Below are 8,842 nucleotides of genomic sequence, written 5' to 3' on the forward strand. Positions count from 1 at the left end.
TGGTGATGTGTTAGTGTGTGGCACACACAAGTGGCACAGCAGTGCTGCTGGAGTTTTTAAACCCCTTAGTCCATCAACCAAGAACATCAGCTGATCGTGTCCTGTGTTCACAGATGAAGGACTAGAGTATGACCAACACAAACTGCAGCAACAGATGAGCTACTGTCTCTGATTTTATATCTACAAGGTGGACCAACAAGGTAGGAGTGTCTAACAGAGTGGACAGTGTACACATGCAGCACTGCGGTGCCTGACTTGTACCAGCACAACACACACTAACCCACCACCACAACGTCAGTGTTACTACAGTGCTGAGAATGATCGACCACCCAAATCATACATGTCCTGAGTGTTCAAGAACAGGGTCAAAGAGGGCAAACAGGGTATGTAGGGAAAGACATTGACCACATATTGTATCCAAATATGTTTACTCTTTTGCTGAACTATGAGGAGGCTTTTCCTCAACACTGCTTTTTCTATAATGCCCAGCAGATGGAAATGCTACACCAGGCTGAAACTGTACTGAAACCGACCCTCCTTCATGTATACATGAGGGCTCTCCATACAGAACTTTCCCATTAAAATACATATATGCACATACATATGAGTTTCCAGATATATTTATACATGTATCTGCAATCTAATTGTTTTCATGTTGTGTAAAAAATGTAGAATGTTAAAACCATTTCAAAAGAATGTTTTCTCTGTTAATAATGTTTTCTCTCTCTACTAAATCCTGTGTCTGCTTATTCTGACTTAATGTCTACTGTCTCAAGCAGAGGCGATTGCTTTATGCAAGGGAAGCTCAGCTTCCCCTAAAATGTCAAAAAATAAGTGATCGAATATATACTGTTGTGTGAGCATGCCATTGAATAAATATGCACTACAACTTTTGTTCAGAATCAGCTTCTTATCACTGGTAAATACGCGGCTTTCCTCTCAATAATTCCCGCAGCTTCACAGTGCTTTAAACATTGTGGACGCTGAGCGTCCACAGAGTTCAATAGCGAAGCAGCGAAATGCAGCGAAACAAGACGAGTCATTAGATAAATGCTGGGCTTTTTCCTGCCCATCGGACGCTCAGTGTCTCTGGGGGTCTATGGGGCAGTGGGCTGGCCTTGGCTGGCCTGGACGCTCAGCTTCTGCATGATAATTGGATGATCTGTCTAAAGCTGAATCCCTTTTTGATTGACAGCGAAATGAGCGAATCAGCGATTCTTTGGTGTAAAGCTCCGTGGGAGCATTAAATTTTCATTCTGTACTGAGTTGAACCGGAGACTTTCTTAATCCTCTTAGCGGCATTTTCTTTGTTAAAAACGACTAGCGACAAATCGAGCTTCTATTTCGGGTGGGGTTTTTTTTTGTAGCTGCTTGTGTTTGGATACTGACTTCTATCACTCTTTCTGACTTCTATCGTAGTTTCTGTCCAGCGGGTGCTGCTGAGTCCCTCCACCGTCACAAAGCACTCACAGGCGGACACACTTCACATGGGCCAAGGCCGTTTAAGCAGCCTAGCTCTGCTGGCCATTGAGAGGACACTAGCCAAGTCCCTGGAAAAGACGCCTTGTTGGTACAACAGGGTCACAGATCATTTTCTTGAAAGGAACGGAGGGTAGAATTTACGTATAAATAAACCGACACATTTTATGATGTAGGCAGAAATTGAGCTTCCCCTCCTTGAAAGACCAGCATTCGCCACTGGTCTCAATATTCTGTAGTGAGTGATGAATATGCAAGATTATAATAATTACAAAAAATTTTTTGGGTTAGAATTTACACTGTATATATAAACCTATTTATTGTTTTATTTATTGTGTGTTGATGTTTTTAAACTGGACTTGCACTAATAATTCTTCCATTTGGTTAAATAATTATTCCATTCATTTATAATACACACATCTGAAATACCAGTTATTACAGAAAGCTATAACATGAATTAATTTGTTGTTGCTATTTAATGAAAAACATTTTAGATGAGATGTTTGCCTAAAACATTTTTAATAATTTTATGGTATAGAAACATATGTTGGGGATAAAAGGTGAATTATTCACAAAAGAAAACTACTGATATTTTCTCATGTCCCAACATAAAAATCTGCAGTTTGGTTTACTGGTAGTTTTGGTTAATAAAATATAAGCTTGTACTATAAACTCCATGACTCCTAGTACATATCCCAAGAGTTTAATTTGATACGTTTCTCTGCTGTAGGCCTTAAATAATACAATTTAAAAGAAAAAAAACAAGGCATAATATACTTTTGTTAATTCATTTTGTAGGTTTGGTTCATCTTTTGTAATCTCAGCCATCATTGGCCAGATTTACTGTCAATCATCTGTGTTCCCAAATGAAATGACTCTTATGTCTTTTATAAGGAAGCATCTTCTAGTTTTCCATGCTCTTTGGATGGAGTCTGTGACCATCTTGTCAATGAGCCTCTGTGACACTTGGGATGATGCCAGTGTGCGAGCTGGTATTGCTGTCCTTCTGTCTTTTCCTCTTGCCTGGTTCTGAGTGCTTTGAGTCAGTTAGTGCATGTCAAAGACTAGGGGAATCTAGGAGTGTATGACATTGTGTCTAATAGATAAGCATGCTCCACTACAAAGTGTATGACAGTCATAGACATCTGTTTTAAGGACAGCACACTTGACCATAACTTAGTTTTCTAAATGCAAAATACAACATATACGATGACAAGAAACTCATTTAGTGAGTTATGCCATGATTTCCCATGATTACTTTTCCATTACGTTTTCAGCATCACTTTTTTATCAGATTGCTCATAGTGTTTTTTGTGCATCTCTCTCTCTCTCTCTCTCTCTTTCTCTCTCTCTCTCTCTCTCTCTCTCTCTCTCTCTCTCTCTCTCTCTCTCTCTCTCTCTCAGGTTTGGCCTGAGAGCCTTCCGCTGGGTTCAAACTATGGTGTTTGCAATTGAGGAGATAAACATGAACCCTACACTTTTGCCAAGGGTGACACTTGGTTACCGGATCCTGGACAGCTGTGATCATGTCCACACCAGTCTGCAGAGTGCACTCTCTCTGATCAACGGTTCTTCTGAAGTAGAGGAGTCTGCAAGTGCCCCTCACTGCCTCTCTAGAGCTCCAGTTCCTGCTGTCATAGGCCTGGCATCATCTTCACCAACACGAGCAGTAGCCCATATATTAGGGCCTTTTGAGATCCCCCTGGTGAGACTGGGTTGTTATAATGATTGTTTAAAAAGTGGTGGCACTACTAGCATGAGTTGCATAAAATTAGAGCATTATTTTCAATTCTGCTGTCTAATATATAAACATTAAAAATATAAAGGTTTAATTACTTTGTGGAGCATGACAGCATTTTGTACTTTTTAAGAAGAACATGATCATTGATTATAATTTTTTTTTAATTATTGCATCTTATTAATGATTTCCTTCTGCAGTTGTACTGAATTAATCCTCACCTGCTTCTCCACAGATTGAATTTATGTTCTTCCTCTCCATCATGACTTCCTGCAAACTTTACATCTGTATCAGTCCATTTTATTGCAATGTATGAAAATTGCAAAATCAGACTTGTCAGGTAACTCCCCTCACTTTTTCCTCTCTCTTACTGTTCCTAGATCAGCTACTTTGCCACCTGCACATGTTTAACTGATAAGCATGAATACCCGTCTTTCCTGCGCACTGTTCCCAGTGATGCCTTCCAAGTACAAGCCCTGGTGCAGCTGATGGCCCATTTTGGCTGGCAGTGGGTGGGCACAATAGGCACAGATGAAGACTACAGTCTCTATGGTATCCAGGCATTCACTGAGTTAATGGAGGAATGGGGTGGATGTGTGGCCTTCCACCACACCATCCCCAAAATGCCCACTCCCACACAGATCAGTGCCATAGCTGATGCCCTGGAGGCATCCACAGCTCGTGTTATTTTAGTGTTTGTGACAGAAGGCCAACTACTGAAGCTGCTTTCACAGATAGCACGCAGGAATCTGACAGGCTGGCAGTGGGTGGCTAGTGAGGCCTGGGTGACAGCTAAAATCCTCGCAGCACCAGAGTATCAGTCTGTGCTATCTGGGACTCTAGGGTTTTCCTTCCGTGGCATCAACATCTCTGGGCTGACTGAATTTCTCTTGCATGTGAAGCCCTCACCTGACCCCAGGTCTGTCTTTACTAACCAGTTTTGGGAGGAGCAATTTGGCTGCAGGTTGACTTATGAAGGCAATGAAGCTTTGGGTCAGCCACTCTGTAGTGGCCTGGAGGACCTAAGGCTGGTCGAGAGCAGCTACACAAGTGCTACTCCAGTTCAGGTTTCTTATAATGTATATAAAGCAGTATATGCCATTGCCCATGCTCTGCACAGTCTGCTGGAATGCACATCTGTGAAGTCAGATCAGAGAGGCTGTAACACTGGGTCAGAGTTTACACCTGGAGAGGTAATAGGAATTGTTAGCACAGGAGATTTAGTAACACATTATTTGAATCACTCTACATATGTACAATAATCATGACAGATGCCATAATGTTTCATGTCTTGACCTTTCGTCATATAATCTTTTTTGCCATCATGACATTAACGTTATGAAACATGAGGCACATTATATATTTTTTATTTGGTTTTCTATTACTATTGTTCAACATTGAACATCCCACAATTCTAATTGTAATAGTTACTTTACCACCTAAAGAAAGTGAACTTCACCAATCAGTTTGGAGAAAAAGTGTATTTTGATCATAATGGTGAACCAGTCCCACTGTATGACATCATAAATTGGCAGAGAGATGGTAAAGGTGGAATACGGTTCCAGAGAATGGGCAGTTATGATGGTTCATCTCCTCGTGGGAAGCAACTTGAATTGGACGACATTTCAATACAGTGGGCAGGAGGACAAAACCGGGTGAGTCTATATAAAGTGACAATATTCTGTGTGAGAATGAGGCACACCGTGTCTAAGATAGGCACTGGCTTATTTTCATATATTATAAGTAAGTTCGGTAGTATAAGGCCATTTAAATAAAAATGTATAAAACAGGCCCTTTTATAAGCATGGCCTATTATGCCTTTTGTCAAATGAAGATGAGACCTGATTAGCCACAATTTTTTACAACATTATCACTCTGAATATCTCTCTGCAGGTGCCCGTGTCCCTGTGCACATTACCTTGTCTTCCAGGAACTCGGCTTGCCAGGCAACCAGGTCAGCCCAGCTGCTGTTTTGATTGCTTGTCCTGTGCTGAAGGGGAATACACCAACACGTCGGGTAGACCTTAGATACTGCACTTAGCTGTGAATGATCCTTGTTAAAGCACCTTTAATTGCCTTTTTTTCTTGCCATTAATTTTTATGCTTCATTAAAAGAAAAAAAAGTTTGAAGTCCCCCATAGTGAACTCTGTTCGTGGTGGTGAGAGAAACCAAAGGTGCAGTGTTCAGTCCCTCTAAAGTCTCACTCATAGAAAGATTGTTATAATAAATTTAAGAAAAACATCTGAATGGAAAGGTGCATCTGTGTATTCCTCTAATAATACAGATTTCTAAAATTGCAAGATCTAGGAAAGTGTGTTTGTTTTTGCTCAGGAGCCACAGAGTGCATGAAGTGCTATGTACAACTGGTCCAACCCTGAGCGGATGGCTTGCGTAGCTGGCATAGAGGAGTTCCTTTCCTTTCAAGAAATTATGGGTATCATTCTCATAACTTTGTCCCTCCTTGGTGTTGCTGCAGCATCTGTTTCAATAGTCTTCTTCCTGTATCGAACCACACCCATTGTCAAAGCAAACAACTCAGAATTGAGTTTCCTGCTCTTGCTGTCACTCAAACTATGCTTCCTCTGTTCCTTGGTGTTCATGGGCCGGCCTTCAAAGTGGTCCTGCCAGGCCCGACAGGCAGCATTTGGCATCAGCTTTGTCCTCTGCATCTCCTGCATTTTGGTCAAGACCATTGTCGTGTTGTTGGCCTTCAGGTCCACCATGTCTGGGTCTACCTCTCTCAAACGATTTGGTCCTCCTCAGCAGAGAGCCTTTATTTTTGGTTGTACTGCAGGCCAGGTCATCCTCTGCCTGAGCTGGCTGGCACTAGCCCCACCTTACCCCTACAAGAACACTTCCTACCAGGGTGGGAAAATTGTGTTAGAGTGCAAAGATATCTGGCCTCTTGGCTTCTACCTGGTACTGGGTTATATTGGCCTTCTATCTTGTGTTTGCTTTGTTCTGGCATTTTTAGGACGGAAACTTCCAGATACATTTAATGAAGCCAAACTCATAACTTTTAGTATGCTAATATTTTTTGCAGTGTGGATCTCCTTCATACCGGCATACAACAGCTCTCCAGGAAAATATACAGTGGCTGTGGAGATATTTGCCATCTTAGCCTCAGCTTTTGGGCTGCTCTTTTGTATTTTTGCTCCAAAATGCTTTATTATTCTGATGAGACCTGAACTCAATACCAAAAAAGGAATTACTGGGAAATCTATCAAATGAACTGCTAATTCTTTTGTCAGCTCACCTCTGATGTTTTACACTAGTAACTTTATAGACTGAAATGACCATAGGACATCTGCAGTCAGAAGCTTTATTATAAATTATAATCTGGGAAAAAAAAAAAAACACTCATGAATCATATTAAAATTGTTTGTCATTTACTGTTATCATCCTCATAGATGTACCGTAAGATTCATGAATATGTACCCATTCAAATATTCAACATTCAAATATGAGAACACTCTATATTTTATATAGTACTGGCATGCTTGTCAGTCACAGTCACAGTCACACTCTCTCTCTCTCTCTCTCTCTCACACACACACACACACACACACACACACACACACATATATATATATATATATATACAGGGGTTGGACAATGAAACTGAAACACCTGTCTTTTTAGTGTGGGAGGTTTCATGGCTAAATTGGACCAGCCTGGTGGCTAATCTTCATTAATCGCACATTGCACCAGTAAGAGCAGAGTGTGAAGGTTTAATTAGCAGAGAGTAAGAGCACAGTTTTGCTCAAAATATTGCAATGCGCACAACATTATGGGTGACACACCAGAGTTCAAAAGAGGACAAACTGTTGGTGCACGTCTTGTTGATGCATCTGTGACCAAAACAGCAAGTCTTTGTGATGTATCAAGAGCCATGGTATCCATGGTAATGTCAACATACCACCAAGAAGGACAAAACACCTCCAACAGGATTAACTGTGGGCGCAAGAAGAAGCTGTCTGAAAGGGATGTTCAGGTGCTAACCCGGATTGTATCCAAATCATGGCAGAATTAAATGTGCACTTCAACTCTCCTGTTTCCACCATAACTGTCCGTGTGGAGCTCCACAGGGTCAATATACACGCCAAGTGTCAGTTTCAATGGTGCAAGGAGCACAAATCTGTCTGTGGACAATGTGAAAAATGTATTGTAAGCATGGGGGTGGATCAGTGATGGTTTGGGCTGCCATATCATGGCATTCCCTTGGCCCAAATCTTGTGCTAGATGGGCGCGTCAATGCCAAGGACTACCGAACCATTCTGGAAGACCATGTGCATCCAATGGTTCAAACATTGTATTCTGAAGGCAGTGCCGTGTATCAGGATGACAATACACCAATACACATAGCAAGAAAGATTGGTTTGATGAATGTGAAAGTGAAGTTGAACATCTCCCATGGCCTGCACAGTCACCAGATCTAAATATTATTGAGCCACTTTGGGGTGTTTTGGAGGAGCGAGTCAGGAAATGTTTTCCTCCACCAGCATCACGTAGTGACCTGGCCACTATCCTGCAAGAAGAATGGCTTAAAATCCATCTGACCACTGTGCAGGACTTGTATATGTCATTCCCAAGAATATCAGGATGACAATGCACCAATACACACAGCAAGAAAGATTGATTTGATGAATGTGAAAGTGAAGTTGAACATCTCCCATGGCCTGCACAGTCACCAGATCTAAATATTATTGAGCCACTTTGGGGTGTTTTGGAGGAGCGAGTCAGGAAATGCAGGACTTGTATATGTCATTCCCAAGACGAATTGACGCTGTACTGGCCGGAAAAGGAGGCCCTACACTATACTAATAAATTATTCATTCATTATCTGTAACCCTTATCCAATTCAGGGTCACAGTGGGTCCAGAGCCTACCTGGAATCATTGGGCGCAAGGTGGGAATACACCCTGGAGGGGGCACCAGTCCTTCACAGGGCAACACAAACAAACACACATATTCACTCACACCTATCGACACTTTAAGTTGCCAATCCACCTACCAACGTGTATTTTTGGACTGTGGGAGAAAACCGGATCACCCGGAGAAAACCCATGCGGACAAGAGGAGAACACACCAACTCCTCACAGACAAAGCGGGAATCGAACCCACAACCTCCAGGCCCCTGGAGCTGTGTGAATGCGACACTACCTGCTGCACCACCATGCTGCCCACTAATAAATTATTGTGGTCTAAAACTAGGTTTTTCAGATTCATTGTCCAACCCCTGTATGTATATTTACCAGGGACCTGGAGGTTGTGGGTTTGATTCCCGCTCTGGGTGACTGTCTGTAAGGAGTTGGTGTGTTCTCCCCGTGTCCGCGTGAATTTCCTCCGGGTGCTCTGGTTTCCTCCCACAGTCCAAAAACACACGTTAGTAGGTGGATTGGCGACTCAAAAGTCATATATATATAGTGTGTGTGTGACAAGCATGCCAGTACTATATAAGATTTAGAGTGTTCTCATATTTGAGTGTTGAATATATGTGTGTGTCTTTTTGCGTGTCTGCATCTGTTGCAGCTAAATTTCATATACTTATGTAATACATGTATTTACATAAGTCTAGTCATTTAAAAGGGCCTTACAGCTACATTCCTTTTTACATGAGGGTC

The 8,842-nt window shown here is 41.8% G+C and overlaps 1 pseudogene; it reads left to right on the top strand.

Annotated features, from left to right (window-relative positions):
- Positions 1–2,896: 2,896 nt before the first annotated feature.
- Positions 2,897–6,449, top strand: LOC136709249 (extracellular calcium-sensing receptor-like; annotated as a pseudogene).
- Positions 6,450–8,842: the final 2,393 nt, after the last annotated feature.

This window comes from Hoplias malabaricus, chromosome 11 (genome assembly GCF_029633855.1).
Source record: "Hoplias malabaricus isolate fHopMal1 chromosome 11, fHopMal1.hap1, whole genome shotgun sequence".
In the NCBI taxonomy this organism is placed as follows: Eukaryota; Metazoa; Chordata; class Actinopteri; order Characiformes; family Erythrinidae; genus Hoplias; species Hoplias malabaricus.